The sequence below is a fragment of the Galeopterus variegatus genome, unplaced genomic scaffold (assembly GCF_000696425.1).
Source record: "Galeopterus variegatus unplaced genomic scaffold, G_variegatus-3.0.2 Scaffold659, whole genome shotgun sequence".
NCBI lineage: Eukaryota > Metazoa > Chordata > Mammalia > Dermoptera > Cynocephalidae > Galeopterus > Galeopterus variegatus.
The window spans coordinates 13,145-32,488 of record NW_007726770.1 but is presented as its reverse complement, the minus strand read 5'-3'; the positions used below and the strand labels follow the sequence as shown (position 1 = coordinate 32,488).

The 19,344-nt window shown below is 38.5% G+C and overlaps 1 long non-coding RNA gene across 1 annotated transcript; it reads left to right on the top strand.

Moving 5' to 3' along the window:
* Window positions 1-2,648: 2,648 nt before the first annotated feature.
* LOC103589188 lies at window positions 2,649-16,383 on the top strand. Its single transcript, XR_550375.1, has 4 exons — window positions 2,649-2,820; window positions 3,657-4,048; window positions 8,332-8,401; window positions 16,108-16,383. It is a non-coding gene; the product is annotated as an uncharacterized LOC103589188 (long non-coding RNA).
* The last annotated feature ends 2,961 nt before the right edge of the window (window positions 16,384-19,344 follow it).

The following is a 19,344-nucleotide window of genomic DNA, read 5'->3' as shown; positions in this document are numbered from 1 at the left end:
TCATTAAACAATTCTAATCTTGGTCTCTTCTTAGCTATCTCAAGTGGCTAGAATGAAAAAGAAGAGTTTACATCCAAGACAAATACTTCCCCTAAAAAACAAGCTAACTTATAGACTTTTGAAATTTTCTGCAACTTGAGTAAGATTCCCTGGAGAATCCTACTTATTTTTTTTATTTACAGAAAGACACTCATTTAAAACTCAGTGCTTTTAAGATAATTTCTTTAAAGTCTCTCTCTCTCTCTCTTTTTTTGAGATAGAAAAAGAGAATTAAAAGAGACCGGATGATCACATGAGAAAGTTTGAGAACTTATGAGGGACAATAATAAATAGGGTGCAAAAAACTTCTGATCATCATGTGGGTCGTTTCTGAAGGGCAACTTAGATGAAAACAGTTGATGACCATTCTATAAATTAGCCATTAAAAAAAAACAACAAAAAAACCCCCCAAAAACCCATACACTTAAAATCTATTAATGATTCAGAATATATTCTGAATATATTACTATATGAGATCATAATGGCTGTAGGTTGGAGTGACTTAGTAAACCACTCAGGAAGGACATGAGAGAACTCTAAAATGTATACAAAATAAGAATCAATATAATCATTATGGTTATCTTAATATTTTAGAGTTAAGACTTTGGCAAAATAACTATGTCCTTTTCTGTAAAATGTACTTTGTATTCTTGTGGTGTTATTAGATCACTATTTTTATTGACAAGGGGAACAGAATTAGATACTGAATTTAAGCCTTCCATCTGTCTCCCCATCTCTCCTGATTCTGTCTCACCTCTTTCTCTTGCCCTCCCATGTCTACAGATGTGCTCAATTTTCACCCACCACTGCCCTCCCATCCTGTCCCTCCCTAGACCCTAACATCTTTCAAGCTACTTTGTTCATGCACTCTGCTCTCCAACTTTAGTATGCTTAAGAATGAGCCTTAATTGTTTCCAGGGCCCATCCGGCTTGTTTTCTTTTCATATGTTAGCTTCTCTCTCTCTTTCCAAACTATTTGCCCATTGCTTGTTGGGTGCTCCTACTTCTGTGACCATTCATTCTAATTTTACTTTCCCACTTTACTCTAATTATTCTTTAAATGTGAGGATTCCCCCTAAATTTAATTCTTTGTTCTCTTTCTCTGCACCAGAGGTCTGTGAACTAAAATTGAATTTTTTTTCCATTTTATTCATTTTATTTTCTCAGCAAAAGTTAACAAGGAGTCACTCAGTCTAGGAAAGATAGGTCTTCCATTTACCCCAGCAAGAACTAGACAAAGAATGAACTCCAAGATTTCCAACGCAATGGTTTTGATTTGATCTAAGGTGGGCAATGCCTATTGTCCCAAGTGGGTCAATTGGAACATCAAACCCACCAATTGGTATTGGTTTTCATATTCATTCGGTAGCAATCCAATCCCAAAGGCTGTAGAGTCACTAAATGGCAACTGGCACTTTGTGGCACAATCCCCCAAATACATGAGCAACATGCAGAAAGTCATAATGGAACACTATTCTACCGAAAGTGAATTATTGTGTCTCGTAACAGGAAATTTTTTCCCCCTTGGAAAAGTGTCTATAGTTGTCATAGTCTTAAAAGGGTCCTTGGCTTTTTTTTTAAAACAAGGTTAAGCACCCCTTCTCCCACTCTCTTTAGGTTATTTCATCCTCTCCTTTGCCTTTAACCACCCTTTTTATAGCCAGCCACTCCCAAATTCAGTCTTACCAGGGGAAAAAGACAAAGACAACGAAAAGCAGATAAAAAGATTCAAAGAAATGTTAAGAATCAGAACAAGAAGAAATGGTAGTGTAAACATTTTGTGTCTAACTCAGCTTATCGAATCCGTTGAGGACCAGTTGACTGAATGCTGGGTTGAAGGCCTGGCAGGGTCATTACCTCAGTTTGTCAAGGAAAATCCCAGGAGGATTCGGATGAAAAAAAGGCTGTGTGCTCAAAAACCCCTGTTGCTAGTGGCGGAGAACAGGCGCGCCCAGGTCCTAGGGTGGGGATAAGAGAGAACAGGAGAAAAAAACCACAGCGGCCACAGCACGCACAGCTGCAGCGAAGCCAGCCCCCAGCTCTGCTACCTCCTACGGGCTCCAGGAACGCCTTTCGGCACCCGGTGCCGCCTTTGACGGACAGTCACCTCCTGCAATCACCTTCTAGTTCACTATAAACACTACTCACTCCTCCCGCGTATCGCTTCTCTCTCTCTTTTCAAGCCAATCAGAAGAATGGGCGGGATCGTCCTCAGTGGCTTATAATTTTTTTAAAAAGAAGGGTAGACCTTGCGTCGCGTTCAGGTTGGGGAAAAACACATCCAGAGGTAGGGGGTGGAGCCCCTGTGATGGGCACGCGGGTCTGCCAATGAAGCACCCCAGTCGCGCTAAGGCCCGGCCGCCGAGGTGGGCGGGGCACACGAGGGACCCAGCCAATGGCGGTGGGGCGGACGGAGGTTGAGCAGCCGTGGGTAGGGTTAGTGTGAGAGGTGCGGCGGGGGAGGTAATGATGATGGTGGCGGAGGAGGAAGGCGGGGGAGGGGGTGCTGGGCGCTGAGCGGCCGCTCTGGCAGGGTTTGGCAGGGTGGGGGACGGTCGCGGTTCGATCCGTCAGGGAGGGGCTGGCGCGAGGGGCGCCGTCCGCCTGAGGGGCTGCAGACCCCAGCTCCCGCGAGCGCCACGGCTGGCTTGCCTGTTCCATGTGGCTCCGGCGGGGATGGAGGACCCGGTGGCGGCGGCGGCGGCTGCTGCTGCGGTGGCGACGGAGAAGCGGCTCTGAGGAGGGAACGGGGCCAGACTCAGCCCGACAGCGGGATTAGAGGTGTGAGGAGGGGGCGGGATTGGACGAGCAGCGGGGCCGGGGCTTGGGGGCCGGGTTGGGGTCTTCTGGCATCGCCCGGGTGACAGAGACCGCGGACGAGCCACCGCCTGCCTCCGCTGGGGGGTAGGGGTCTGGGCTCAGTGCTTGAGGAGACGGGGCTCCTGCGGACCGTTCTCCTGAGGGTGGGGGAGGGAGGCACCGCACCCCGCACCGTCCAGTTGCTCCGCTGGTCATTGCTTCAGGAGTTTCCATTTCCCTCTGGTTAGCAGGGAAGGTGAAGGGGAGCCCAAGTGGGCTGGAGCTGGGACATTGCCCTGCCTCTACCTTAAGATTTCCCTCCACTCCTCGTTCCCCATCTATTTCCCCCTCCGAATGAACAACAGCATTCCTCCCAGCTCCCTAATTTGTTCTAAGCACATATTCTAGGACTCGAGGCTATTAATTATCGGCTGAAAAACAAAGTTTATTTAAAAATACCCCACTCCTCCCTCTGACTGGCGGTGGATATTAAACAGCATCTCTAGACTTTCCCGCTCTGCTTGCCCTTCTGTGATGCTAGGAAGGGGAGGCAGGGCCCCGACTTGCGTCTTCTCGATTGTTAATGCTGATTGCCTGATGTGTTGCTCCGTGTCTTCAGTGTGAACTGTAATTTCTTCCTTGGTGTTTTGCATCCTTGATGTTACTACCTTTTGAGGTCGGTGTTTTGTTTCATTGTTTGAAAAACATGCAGAGAACTGGGGCTGTCTGTTGCAGCGTTATCTAACATGGGTGGTTAGTCACTTCTCACGCTTCTCTCTTCATATGCTTTCTCTTTTTGTCTTTGTTTTGCTTTTCAGTTCTCCAGAATACACGTCATATAGTCCCTGAGGTGGAATGGTGATGTCTCCATGAGGGAACCTCCTCTCACTCATCCTGTCATGTATATCATACTGTTCTTGACTGGTCCATTCATCTAAGATGGGATTTACCCTGTGAAATGGGGAGAAGACTTATGGACCCCAAACATCATTTCAAGTTGTAGTTGAGTTTTTAAAGTACAGACACATGCAAAGCTCCTTTGCTTTGGACCCTCTGCTTTATTAAAGTTGCTGTGTTGCTAACCCAGAACTGCTCCGGTGATCATCATGGCTTCAGTTTGGAAGAGACTGCAGCGTGTGGGAAAACATGCATCCAAGTTCCAGTTTGTGGCTTCCTACCAGGAGCTGATGGTTGAGTGTACAAAGAAATGGTAAGATGTACCTGGAGGTAAAGTTTGCTGTGCTGTGGCCTAAACTCACTGTGGCCTAAACTCTGAGTCTTCTGATAGCAGATTTACCTTTCTGTAGTGCACAGTGTGTAGAAGTTGGGTAGGGTGCAGATTACTCTAACAAGTACTGTGGTGTGCACTGTTGCTGCTGGTACTGTCCCTGTGGATTTTAATTACTGCACTTCAGTATGGCTCAGAGGACTGTAACTGTGAGGGCACACTAAGTACAGTAGATTTGGTCTTGAGGTCATTCTTCACTAGTGTTAGAATAAATTTGATTCTTATAATTTTAAAAAATGGCTACTGAAATATTGTAAACATATAAGCATATGTTTTCGTAGGTTGTAGTATAGAAGTCTACATTTTTGTGGGGTGATGGTAATCTATTTTGTTCTTGTTTTTTCATTTTTCTTTGCTTAAGATAAAGAATTTTTCATTATTTAAGTAATGGAATGCCACTCCACACAACCTTAGAAATTCTTTTGTTAAATGCTTAGTCAGGCAACTGTATTTTATTTTAATTGCCTAATGAGATATATTTCTTGGCTGAACTTAAGGAAGTAATTAGTAGTGCTGGTCTGTGTTTTGCTTCTTTCTACTAGAGTGAAGTAAATTTAGTACTTTCTTTTCACTGCCCTGAATGATAAGCAACAAAAATTCTTTTTTTAGTGAGAGAAAAAAGTCAATCTTTAGCAAATGGTCCTTTGGGTTTTGGTTTATTGCAGTGATTAAGCAGTATTACTGCAAAATAAGTCCATTTCATTGTCCGCAAGGACTGTAATCTCATGTCTGTAATAACCTGTTTTTTTAATATCCTTTTTATTAAATGAAAAAAATAGCTTGCTGTATTCTAGAACTCTTATTGCATATTTGAATACTTATTTGGAAACTAGTTTCTGAATGCTTTTCTCTTGAAGTTATTAGAAATGCTACTTTAAAATCAGTTCAAGATAAGCGTGCCCTGAGTACCTACTTTATAGCTGGCACTGTGGATTTACAGTTGAATTTGACATGGTCCCCACCCTCAAGGAGCTTACAGTCAAGGATAAGGACAGTCATATAAATAAATTCACTGTGATAGGTGCAATAATATAAATATGTATGATGTAGGGATTTTAATCTGTCTTCATCCAGTTGGGCATCCCCGGCTACAGGTTATTTAACTTCTCTGTGATTCAGTTTCCATATCCCAAATGGTAGTAATGGTACCACTTCATAGGAAGGGTAATTGTGGAGATTAAATGAGTTAATACATGTAAAATTCTTGGAATAGTGTCAAGAACATAGTAAATGCCCAATAAATGCCATTATTTGTACAGAGTTGATAGAGGGGAAAATAATTGACTCTTTTAGGGTAAGGGGTGGGATTTGGGGATGGCTTCCTGGGTTCTGAGGTGGATTTTGAAAGATTCGTAGTTAGTTGTCTAGGAAGCCAAGGGGGAACAAGTGAAAGACATTCTAGACTGAAGCAAGAACCTATGCAAGATCATGGAGGCATTAAATAGGATGGGATGTGCTGGAAATTCAAGCAGTGTAGTTTGATATTGGTGGGGCTCAAAGTGTAGGATGGGGACAGTGCAGTGGGATATGAGGTTTGAGAGACAGAAAGGCAGGGCTCAAATCATGGAAAGTTATGTGCTGTTATAAATGGCTTGGGCTTTATCCTGTAGGTGTTAGGGACATAGTGAAAGGTTTTGAGCAGAAAAGACATTAGGTTTACTATTGGAAAATCACTGGTACAACAGTGTAGAGTAAGGATCATAGTGAAAAGGGTGACTGGAAGCAGTGATATTAGGATAGCTGTTGGAGTAGACAAGGTGAGAAGAAAGGCTTGGACTGGGCAGTGGCAGAAGGAATGGAGAGAAATGAGTGGAGGATGCTGAGAACACAAAATGGATAGGACTTGGTGGTCGTTTCATTTGGAGGTCTGGGAAGGATGGGGGTGAAGGGGAGGAAAAGATCTAGATTGACACCCATATTTCTGCTATATAAGGCTAGGTGTACTATTAATCAAGATAGGTAATCTGTGAGGAAGTTCCTGGTTACAAGTATTTCTCAACTTGGCAGTATACTGGAGGATCAACTTTTTTTTTGGTGGCTAGCGGGTAGGAGGATCTGAACCCTTGACCTTGGTGTCATAATTCTGTGCTGTAACCAACTGAGCTATGGAAGGAATCAGCTTTAAGATGGTTAAATTTGAATCTCTTTTCGTAAGGGAAATAGAACATATCGGGTGATTTCTCAATTACAAAACCTGTTTCTTTCCCACAGTTTGCAGCATCCCTGGAATTTCTTTTTCCCCTTGAGCAGTGTTTAAGTTATTGTTGTGTGTTTCAAGGTGAAAGCACCAGTGAAAATGTAACTTGATTACAGTTGAATAGATAGCTTGATTACTTTTTAGAGATGGCCGTTATGGTGCATCTATTAAGTTAGATCTTATGGTAGGATTTGGACTGAATGCTAGAAACGTTTGATGTTCTAGAATTTTCAGACATATAGTTCTAAATATTTTGGATGTTTTCTTGCTCTCATTTAAAAATATAGTTTAAAACCAACAAGGTAATAGTACACAAAGAATAAGGTATGTGTTTGATGTACTGGAATTTTATTTATAAGTAGAACCTTAAATAGAATTTAAAAATACTTTCATTATATAAAATCTGCTGTCATGACTTTCAGTTAATATTTCTTTTGACTTATTTTGCTTAGGGCCCTTGTGATGTATACAGTAGGTTCAATTTCTACACTTATATACTGTAGCCTTTATTGTTTGTATTCTTTTTTTTTTTTTTTTCATTCTTCATTTTGATCCTTGCAAGAAGTTGTAAATTATTGAATGGGTGTGTGCTGAATTAGAATCTATTGAAGGGACATAAAAATAAAAATAGATGAACACATATTAGGAACTTTTTTTTTATCAGCTACTTTTACATTTTAAGTATTATTTTGGAGGTATGGCAGAATAAAAGGAGAGGAAGGAAATTTAGAGAGGCCGATTGAATAAAAGGAAAGAGACATCAATAATAGAATTGAAGAAAAATTGCAAGTGTTGAGAGGATAAGAAAATAGATCTGGTATAAACTAGAGAAGAAAGAATAAATTGTAAAAAGAGAGAACAGTATTCCATTGAGATTGTGTCTTTGAAGGCAACTTTTATTCATCTGAGAGAAGGACAATATACCATGAGGTCCTATTCCTCATCACTTCTTGATTGCCATATAAAGGGGTTTTAGCAAATTTGGAGATGATAGGCTTTATCCCTACTCTTATTGTTATCCCCTGGTCATTTCATTATTAATCTCAGTTTAATTGATGTAGCTGTTGGCAAGTGGTAAGACTGGCCACTGGAGATGAATTTGAAAGAAAGAGACTGTGCTGTCATTGCTTTACTACATGAGTTCTCAATGGCTGTTGAGAGGTATTTAAGGAAACTGCTTGAAAGTTGGCAAGTCGTGGTTATGATGATAGTTTAACTAAGTTTCAGAATTAAATTCTGGTAAGAGCTTTCTAATATGAGATGAGCCATTATGTATGAGCATGTATTATATTTTCATGCATATGTCTCCACTATCTACATATATGAACTTATTTTATCTATATGTTTCTATTTCTTCCATATAATTCTTAGTTATGTTAGGGGGACTAAAATATTAGAAGTGCTATATAAACTTTTGCCCCAAAATCATAAATTTATTTCATTTCTGATTTTTCTATGTCATGTAAGATTTTTTCTTGTTTTAAAATATAACTTTAATTATAATTTATATTTTAAATAAGTAATACAGTCACATGGTTCAAAACTCTAAAGGTACAAAAAGGTGTGTATATATTTCTGAAACTCCACATTTCCTCCATCATTTCACGCATCTTTGCAAATCTTGTGAACTCAGGATTTGAAAAGTGAAAAAAAGAAACTCTTCCCAGTGTTTAGTTTGTGACCCTGGCCTGTTAGATAAAATATAAACTCTTTAATCTGATGTTCCAGGCTGTCTGTAACTGATCCCGGTTTAGTTTTCCAACTGGACATTAAAAGGCCACATGCACTTTAAATATTAACTTGAGTTTATGAAAGCCAAATTACGTTAAGAAGTATTCATTTCAGATCCACTTCTTTGGGTGGCTAAGGCAAGCATTTTTCTGTTGACCATCTAGTGGAGTGATGTAGAGGTACATGAGCCTTGATGTGTAAAGAACATACTTTTGAAATAAATTTTAAAAAAAGAAGAGAAAAATAATTAATTGGAAACATGCTTGGTGTGTTTTAGGAGCATCTGGAAGGCCAGTGTGTGGAGTACAGTGAAAAGGGATAAAGCGATAAGAGGTGAAGTCTAAGAGGTAGGTAGGGGCTAGATTTTGTAGGGCCTTGAGGTTATGGTAAGGGCCTTTGGATTTTAAGTGTGATGGGAAGCCATTATAGGGATTTGAGAAGGGAAGTGATATAATCTGATTTACATTTTTTAAAGATTATTCTGGATACTTTGTTGAGTATGGACTGTCATGAGTAAAAGTGGAAGTAGGGATCCCAGTTAGAAGGCTTTTTCAGTAGTCCAAGGAGCAGAGTGGTAGGTGTTGACAAATGGTCACATGTATGTAGGTAACACACACGCACATTCCAACACTCCCACATACCTCCTACTACCACATTTTATTGAGACGTAACTTACACTTTTGTATCCATTTAAAATATATAGTTCAATGAGTTTTGACAAATCTATATACCCGTGTAACTGGAAAATAAATTTTTTGAAGGTATAATAGACAGGACTTGCTGGTGGATTAGGTATGATAATAAGAGATGGACTGATTGATAATGACTACAGGTTTTTGGCCAGAACAACCGGGTGAATGTAATATTAATTACAGGGATGGGGGGGGGACACTTGGGAAAAAAGGTTTGGTGTGAAGGAGAAATCAAGAATTCTGTTTTGCTTTTCTTTACCTTTGGGTCATCCAGATGGAGATCTTAATGAAGCAGTCAATTGGAAGAGTCTCAAGCTCAGGCAGATAAGAGGCTAGAGCCTCTTAGAATGTAGGTAGTATTTATAGCCATGGGGCTGTAGGAAATTTCCTATGGTATTCATATAAATTGAGAAGAGGACTGAGCCTTGAGGCACTTCAACACCTGGAGGTGGGGAAGAAGAGGAGCCAGCAAAGGAGATTGCAAATAAGCAGTAGGGAGGTATAAGGAAAATTATCTTTTTTTTTTCCCCCCCAAAAGATGACTGGTAAGGGGATCTTCCCTTGGCTTGGTGTTGTCAGCACCACGTTCAGCCAGTGAGTGAACCAGCCATCCCTATATAGGATCCGAACCCGTGGCCTTAGTGTTATCAGCACCGCACTGTCCTGAATGAGCCACGGGCTGGCCCTGGTCTAAGGAAAATTAGGAGTATTTCCTAAGAAACCAAGTACAAAAAGTATATCAAGAAGGGAGTGTTTGGCTTTGTCAGTGTTGAGAAGTTGAGTAAGTTGACCATTGGATTTGGCAAGGTAGAAAGAGCTGTAGATCTTGAATGGTTTCAGTGGAGTGGAAGAGATGAAGACTTGATTAGACTGGGTTAGAGGAAAGAAAATGGATACAGTTAGTATAGATGACTTTCTTGGAGGATTTTGCTACAAAGCAGAGAACTAGGTAATAGCTGGAGAGGGACAAGGGGTCAAGGCAGATACTGCAGGATGTTTGATGGTGATGGAAATTGTTGGTAGAGAAGGAAAAACCGATGATCTGGTGGGAGAGGAGATTACCTTAGGAGAAAAGTCTTTGAGTGAGATAAAGAGAAAAGGATCCAGTATACAAGTGGAAAGGTTGAACTTAAGTAGAAGCAGGGACAATTCATTGTTACAAGGAGAGAAGGTTCAGTATATGGGTAGAGAAGCAGGTAGATTTGGTGGGGGAGGATGTGGATGTTCTCTTCTGTGAGCTTCTGCTTTCTTAGAGAAATAGTATTGGAGGACATCAGCTGAGAGGTAGGTGACAGAATTGTTGAAGGACTGAGGAGATAGGAGGTATGTAATTGTCAAAGCAAGAATGAATTGACTAGGAAAATGTGGAAAAATTGTCGGGTAGTGCTGAGGACCTTCTTAACTTTGTGATCATAAATTGAAAGTGAATGCAACCAGCAAGTTTGCATATTTTAATCCAGCTATGTTCAGTGCTTGGGTATAGGCATGGAATAGGCAGAGTTGGATTTGACCAGGATTGGGTTTTGTCAGGAATGTACAACTGAGGGGAAGAAGGAGAAGGAAGTTGAGAGCCAATGTGCAGGAGAGATTATAGTGATGATTGATGGACTGTAAGCTGGAAAAGGAGGGAAATAAGGACATGAAAGGCCGGATAATCAGTGAAAAAGTAAAGAGGATAATGATTTAGAGATTGTAAAGAGGTTGAAGAATTGCTGGAGTTGGGAGACCAGAGTGAATGAGCTGGAAAGATGGGAGGCGGAAGTCAGAGTGAGATGCTTGATTTTTAAGGATGTGGTTAATGTTAATGACAAGGTATAGGTGGTGGTCTCCTTGGATCACTTATACTTAATCAGTTTAAAAAATGGGCACACAGGGCCGAGTCCGTGGTGCACTCAGGAGAGTGCGGCACTGGGAGTGCAGCAGCGCTCCGGCCGTGGGTTCGGATCCTATACAGGGATGACCGGTGCGCTCACAGTGCTCAGTGAGCGCGGTGCGGCTGGTCTCAAAAGGACAAAAATAAATAAATAAATAAAATAAAAAATAAAAAATGGGCACACATCCACAATATATTTTTAATCAATATGCTATATATTTAATGTGAGTATACATTAATTTCTTTAAAAAAATAACTAAATCTAAGTAGAATTTCTTTCTAGATAAGGGTACTTTGAAAAGCTCATGGAATGATTCGTGTTATCTTTTAATGCTATTTTTCCATGAACTTTTTGAAGTACGCTTGTATTTGAATAGGTCATCTTTTGCACCTTTCAGGTATTCCCATTCCTTCTTAGGGACTACAGCTATCAGTGTGTGACCGTGACAGTTGGTGGTTAAAATGGAATGGAAGAAAAGATTCTTGAAAGTGAAGAGGGTAGTCAAGGAATTTAGAGGCCAAGATGTGAGACAGATTATCTATGTGGATCTTGAAGTTGCCAAGAATAATGGGGGGAAGAAATGTTGAATAGGGAGTCAGGTGCTAAAATCTTTAATGTATGAGGGGAGAGGTGGGGCAGAAGGATAGGTGACTGCAAAAGGAGAGGAAAGGGTAGTTTTATTCTCTAGTGTCTAGGCTTGCTTCTAGAGGGGTTAGTTTGTGATACCTTCTGTGTTGCAGGTTTTGTGAACCTTATTCCTTGAAACAAAATAGTGCTTTCTTTTCTATGTTGTGAATTGTCAAAGGCATATAACTTTAGCAAATACTAAGTTGATATGTTACTTGTTTATAATTTTGTGATAGTGTCTTATGGACTGATTGTTTTTTAAAAATTGAAATTGTGACATGTAGTTTTTTTATCCAGATTTTAAGTGTTTATTTCATGTGAGGTACATCTTTATAAAATTCAATTGTGGTGGGTTCTTTAAGGAATATAGTTGAGCCTTGTTATGCTGTAATTGGATATTACTATGCCTACATCATGATTGCCTGCACACATGACGCAATATGCCTTTAGATCAAGAGTTGGCAAACTCTGGCCTGATCCATGCTGTGTCTTTTGTAAATAAAGTTTTATTGGAATACAGCCACATCCATTTGTTTATATGCAAGGGTACTTCAAAAAGTTCATGGAAAAATAGAATTAAAAGATAATACAAATCTTTCCATGAACTTTTCGAAGTACCTTCTATTGTTTGTGGTTGCTTTTACACTACAATAGCAGAGTTAAGTAGTTGCTACTTAGACTGGATGGCTGCAGAATTTAAAATATTTACTATCTGGCCCTGGCCTTTGAGAAAATGTTTCTTTGACCCACTGCCCCCGCTGACTCTAAATCACTGGAGTAACTTGCAGCTGGTATTTGTGGGATCTAGACTTTAGTACCTTTCTGTCTTCTTTACGTCCAGACTCTAAAACCATTAGTTTAGTTTTATTCTAGTCTTTATTCTAGCCTGGCTGCAAAAGCAACGGGAGCCCATTGTGCTTATTTTCCAGCCTTATAGTATAGCAAGAAACTTTAGAACAGCTTTGGGGAACATTCAGGTTTGTGTATGTACAAAATATATATTTTCAGGCTATGTGACCTTGAATAGACTGATTATCTCTTACTACCCTCATCTATAAAATGGAGATGATAATGAAGGTGCTTCCAGAATAGAGTTGTTTTGACAATTGAATGAGATAATGCCTATAGAGGGGTTAGGGCAGTGTCTGACATACAGTAAGCACTCAAAAAACATTACTCATTGTTGTTATCTTTATCTGATGAGCTAAGCAATGAGTGATGAAGAGAACTATCTAGAGAGAAGAGGTAGAGTAAACAAGATATTGACTAAAGTATAACCTGAACATTTAAGAGTGTCAGAAAAAGATTAGAGAAAGTTGAACTAGTACAGAAAATCGGAGTGACCAGAGAGGTAGGAGTAAACCAGGGAGTGTGCTAGCGTAAAGTGCTGTGCTAAAATGAAGAAAATTTTGACAATACTTTGGCTTTTGGGGAAAGGAACTACATATTTTTGCTTCTGAAGCAAAATCAATTCCTATGGTTTTATAACTTTATTTCCTTTTTTGTAATAATTTCAAGTAAGTATAGAGCTGAGGAAACTAACTTAATTACTCCAGAGTAGAATTAATTTACTGGCATTTGTGTGTATGTGTCTATGTATGCGTATGTCCTGTGGTGACGATTTATGGTATTTATGATGTATTTCTTTATGACAGTTTTTCTTTAATTTTTTTTTTCCTGTCGGAATTATTTTTAATGAGCCCAGGGAATAAATTTTATCTTTTTGTAGTGTGTGCTTTTCTTATTTATTTTGGCACCAAATCTTGGTTTAAATATTTTAAAAGTTGATTTTGTTCTTGTTTTTGGTTTTTTTTGGCGGCTGGTGAGTATGTGGATCCACCCTTTGACCTTGGTGTTATCAGCACCATGCTCTAACCTACTGTGCTAACTGGCCAGTAAAAATTGATTTTTAAAATAAAATTTTAAGGGATTATGTGAAGAAGTTCTACTCTTATGATTTGGTTTAGTTTCACATTAGTTTTTCTTTCTTTTTTTTTTTTCCTTTTTGTCTTTTTTCGTGTCCGGCAACGGATCGCAACCCTCAGTGTCGCGCCCGTACCGGACTGGGACCGGCAACGGGATCGCAACCCTCGGTGTTGGGCCCGCACCTCGCTCAGCCAGTGAGCGGGAACCGGTCTGCCTGTGGGATCCGAACCCTCGGCGGAAGCGCCACCGCACTCCCAAGCGGCGCACTGTAGCAGTGCGCCACTGGGCCGGCCCACACATTAGTTTTTCAATTAAAATGCTCAGGCAACTTAAAATTAGGCATTTCTAGAAATGTGCTATTGAGGCAGCAAATGTGTGTGTTCTAATTTTGTGGGAAATTTCAACAAAAGAGCCACTGAAGTAGTTCACTGCATGATGTAAAAGTAGTCCAAGTGTGCTAAAAGAATAATTGCACAATGTATTTTGGACTGAATGCTTGATAGGTATCTTTCTATTTTGCATCAGGACTTTTACATATTTGTTAAAAGGAGTGAAACTGAATTTGTGATATGGGGCCAATGAAATTACTGCAGGATGTCAGTATTTATTTGTCTTATTTATCACTGTTATAGTGATATTTTTAGGGCAGCTTTGCTAATAGGCATGTAAAGATATTCTTTAAGTTTTTTTCTGTTAAAATTTTTCTTGGTTTTAGGCCGGCCCGTGGCTCACTCGGTAGAGTGCGGTGCTGATAACACCAAGGCCACGGGTTCGGATCCTATATAGGGATGGCCGGTTTACTCACTGGCTGAGCGTGGTGCTGACAACACCAAGCCAAGGTGTTGAGATCCCCTTACCGGTCATCTTTTAAAAAAAAAAAAAAAATTTTTTTTCTTGGTTTTAATCCCAGTATTGTTATTTTAAAAATAGTTTTCAATTAAAAAAATTATAAAATATTGGCTTTAATTCAAAGAAGTTTTCATTTTAAAAGTTAATGTCCTGCTTATGTCCTAAAGAATTTGTCAGCTTAGTAAGAATTTAAAATAACACTGTGTTGACTAATTTAGGGATATAAATAGAACAGCAGTAGTCTTAGAGGAGCAAATAGAGTACATATTACTAGGTATTCGAGAGGAGTTAGTAGCCACCATTGGACAGTGGATTTGGTTCTGAGTTTACTAGCACCTGAGGCGAAAAGGGAAGCACAGTGGCCCTTCTGGCTAAAGCAAGTATGCAAATTTGTTTGCAGAGACTTTTTTAGAACTTAATCCAAAGAGTATTTTATTGTGTAAAAACAAAAGAAAACAAAACATATGACATTGGATAAAATCTGCAGCTACATGACTCAGAACCACTGTTTAGTTGGATAATGTTTATGTTGACCCTTTATGAAGACCCATTATAAGAGAATATGGCTAAGGAACCTAGTTTCCTGATCATTAGTTTAAACCAAGGGTACAACTTGGAAAATTTAGAAGAATGGATGTTTAATGTAAATCATCTGGTTCTGTGCTGTCCGGTACAGAAGCAACTAACCACATGTGGCTATTTACATATAAATTTTAATTAATTTAAATTAAATTGAATTAAAAACTCAGTTCTTCAGCTGCAGTAGCCACATTTCAAGTGCTCACTAGCCACATGTGGTGAGGGGCTACCATATTGGACGGTGCAAATATGGAACATTTCTGTCCTCACAAAAAGTTTTATTGGACAGTGCCCATGTAGCCATTGCTTCCCAAACTGATCTTCAGAATCGCTGGGGTGCTTTGCACATATGGAGATTTCCATGCCCCTTAGAAGGTTTTGATCCTGTAGGTCTAGGATGGTACTGGCAAATCTGTCATTTAGAAGTTCCCCAATTGCTTAAGAGATCAAGTTAGATTTTAGAACTACCACATTTGATTCTTTCTCAAATATCTGTCTGAAGCAAAGCTTTGGCAGATGCAGGATAACAGTTCCTATTGGTACTCCAGAAAAGTTTATTGAGTTGAAGTTTTGAATTGAATTTTATTCCTATGGTTCAGCTTATTTGTGATTTCTTTTGGTTAAAAGTGAGAGCAATGTATTTTAGCCATGCCACATATACAGCTGTCAAAATTAATATAAACATTTGAATAGATTCATTCATTAATTTAAAGAAAAGACTAGTTTGTTCTCTTTCATATGAGCAAAGTTTGTTGAGGGATAGCTAAAGGTAGAATAATTTTTTTTTTCAGAGAAATTTTGAAATTTTTCAAGTACTTGCATTGTTGTTTAACTTACAGGAAACGTCACTGGATCTGCTTTTTTTTTTTTTCCCCCTTGAAGTATGCTTTAATGCTCACTTTGATTTTTCTATTGCCACTGCCTTGGTTCCATCCTTTGTTATCTTATGCTAAGGCTCATGGTTCCCAAATTATGTCAAGGAGCCCAGAGGCACTGCAGAGAACTCACAGGGGTGCCAAGAAATGCTTTAAAAATTTGAAGGAAACACTGTCAGAAACCACATAAACTACTAACTTGAGATAATTCACTTTCAAAATTAGTTAAATTCTTTTCAGTGATACCATAGTTTTGCAAAGCTGGGTTCTTGGCAGTTGCTGTGACAAAAAGCAGGTATCATGTGAAAATCTATGTGGAACAGGAAATGAGGGGGGTAGTGTTCAATTTGATTTTAAGGTTTGAGAAGTTGTGCATTGTGCAACATAGGTGCTAGTTTTTAGGACATATATACTTCTTAAGTTGTTTGGACCTGACTACTTACTTAATAAACAGAATGGTTAGATATTTCTTTAGGCTTGGGGGAGTCTGAAAAAATTACTGACACATTAAGGGCCTTGTAAACCGGGAAAGTTTTGGAACGGCTGGTATAGCCTTTTGTGATAGCCCTTAATGCTTTCATAGCCCCTTCTTGTCCTTTGTCTAAATTTCTTTCTTTTTTTTTTTTTTTAGTGGTAGCCAGTATGGGGATCTGAAGCCGTGACGTTGGTGTTATAAGGCTGAGCTCTAACCAATTGAGCTAACTGGCCAGCCCTCCTTTGTCTGAATTTCTGCCAAAGTTGTTCTTTTAAAATGAACCTTCCATAGTTCCCTTTTGTTTATACGATATATTTAGTATGATATTTTAATCTTTTAAATCTGTTCTTATTCTATTGTACTAGTCTTCTTTCAACCATTTATTTCCCTTAAGATTCTAAAATCTTGTTTACCACATGCAAATAGTTTTTCTCAAACTTTATCTTTATTCTTCTTTGTCCCTCTCCAAAAACCATTAAATTCAGAGGCCCATGTAATAAAACACTATCTCAAAGTAACTTAATTGAAACTGGATTTATTCATGCAATAAGTAGGTTCAGAAATCAAGTTTAATGGTTCAGCTTTAATTTGAAGATTTTTTTGAAGATGTTTAATTTACAAAATAACTTTAAAAATTGGTTAATTCATTTATTTTAAAAACTTTTTATTAAAATAATTTAGGTTTATTGAAGAGTTGCAAAGATAGTATAGAGAGTTCCTATATACCCTTCATCCAATTTCCTTTGGGTAAAACTTGGGTAAATTTACTATTGTCAGTTATCAAAATTAAGAGATTAACATTAGTACAATACTGTTAGTCAAACTACAGACTTTTTTTGGACTTCATCAGGTTTTCCACTAATATTCTTTTTCTGTTCAAAGATATAGTCCAGGATACTACATTGCATTTAGTTGTCACATCTCTTTAATCTCCTCCAATCTGTGACAATTTTTCAATCTTCATTGTTTTTTGTGAACTTGATAATTTTGCCAAGTTCTGATTATTTTGTAGAATGACCCTCAAATTGTTTTTTTGTTTGTTTTTTCCATGTTTTTCTAGTGATTAGACTGAGGTTATGGAATTTGGGGCAGATACCAGAGAGGTGAAGTGCCCCCCATCACATTATATCAGAGGGCACATGATGTCATCATGACTTATCACTGGCGATATTCTATTTGATCACTTAGTCTGCGGGGTTTCTCCACTGTAAAGTTACTATTTCCCTCCTTTCATACTCTGTTCATTAGAAACCAGTCACTAAATCCAATATACACTCATGGGGAGGGGAATTAAGTTTCATCTCCTGGAAGAAGTATGAAAGAATTTGTGAATGTATGTTAAAACCACCATGGAACTAATAAAATTTGGCGGGGAGAATACTTTGAGGTTGTGTAGCTCTCTGTTTCTCTTTAAAGTTTCTGCTAGTAGTTTTTGCCTGCAGCATTTATTACTGTGTTCTAATGATAATTTTCTATTTCCGTTATTCCTTCTACTTTTATTATTTGGAGTTCTTCTGTAAGGATGATTGGTCCTTTCTTCATTTATTTATTCAGTTATTTATATCAGTGTGGACTTATGGATATTTATAAAATAAGCTTTGATATCGTTGTTGCCTTTGATACTGAGGGTCTGACAAAGAGGCACATTGTTGCAGCATGACTTCTTTTTTAAAAAAAGACTCTATAGATCTAATTCAAATTTCTCCAGTTATCGCAAGAATTCTGTTTATAGCAGAATCATATATATATATTTTTTCCTGGAACAGGATCCAGTCCAGGATGGTATGTTATATTTAGTTGTCACATCTCTTTAACATCCTTTGATATAGTAGAGTTCCTCAGTGTTTCTCTGTTTTTCATGACTTTGACACTTTCGAAGAATGTTCCTGAATTTGGGTTTGTCCTATGTTTCCTTATGATTAGGTTCAGGTTATGAATTTTTGGCGGGAATACCAAAGTGATGCTGTGTACACCCTGCATCACATGAGGAATCACATGATTTTGACTGGTCCCATTATTAATGATGTTAATTTTGATCACTTGGTAAAAGTGTTGTCTACCAGGTTTCTCCACTGTAAAGGCACTATTTTCTCCTTTGTGGGAAGATACTGAGACTATGTAAATATCCTATTTCTACTCAAGCTTTTATCCACTAGTTTTAGCATTCAGTATGGTTATGTTTTTAATTTGAAGCACAGATAGATTAATTTGTTTTCATTTATATTTTATTTTAGAAAATCACCCCATCCTTGTTGAATTAATTAGTGAAATTTTAATGTGGTATCCCAAGTAAAAACTATTTTTAAAAAAGGTATCTCCCCCATCCCAACTATCCTATTGCAATCTCTCTGTCCTTTCCTCCTGGTTCCATCTATCCCCTGAATGTAGCTAGTTTCATTATTCTGGGTTTCTTCTTTTTTTAAAAAAACAGATTTATTGAGGTAGAACTCATGTACTAAACAATTCACCATTTAAAATTCTACAATTCAGTGGTTTTTTTGTATATTCCCAGAGTTGTGCAACCATCAACACTATCTAATTTGGGGGCACTTCTATCCCCCCTCCCCCCAAAAAAACCCCATACTCATTAGCAGTCACTCCCCATTCCACTCAAATCCATCTTCCCCACAAGACAACCACTGATGTACTTTGTGTCTCCCTAGATTTGCCTATTCTAGATATGTCATTTAAACAGAATCATAGATATGGTCTTCTGTGACTGGCTTCTGTCACTTAACATAATAGTTTCAAGGTTCATCATGTGTAGCATGTATCAGTTCAGTACCTCATTCCTTTTTATTATCAAGTAATCTTTTACTGTATGGGTATATTACATTTTACTTATCCCATTCATCACTTGGTGAACATTTGGTTGTTTCTACCTTTTGGCTATTATGAATAACGCTACTATGAACATTTGTGTCTTGCATATATACCATACCTAGGAGTGGAAGTGCTGCATCATATGGTAACTGTTTAACTTTTTAAGAAACTGCCAAATTGTTTTCCAAAGTGGCTGCATCATTTTACATTCCAACCGACAATGTATGAAGGTTCCAATTTCTTCACATCCTCACCAGCACGTTTTAGATGTCCTTTTTATTTAAGTCATCCTAGAAGTTATAAAGTGGTATATCATTGTGGTTTTGATTTGCATTTCTCTTAATTGCTGAACTGTGTTAAGCCATTGTCTTTTCATGTGCTTCATTCGTATATCTTCTTTGGAGAAATGTGTGTTCTAATCCTTTGCCCATTATTAATTGGGTTATTTATCTTTTTAGTGATGTTTTGTATGAGTTCTATATGTTTTTTGGATATAAGACACTTATCAGATATGCGATTTGCAAATATTTTCCGTCATTCTATGAGTTGTCTTTTCACTTTCTTGATGGT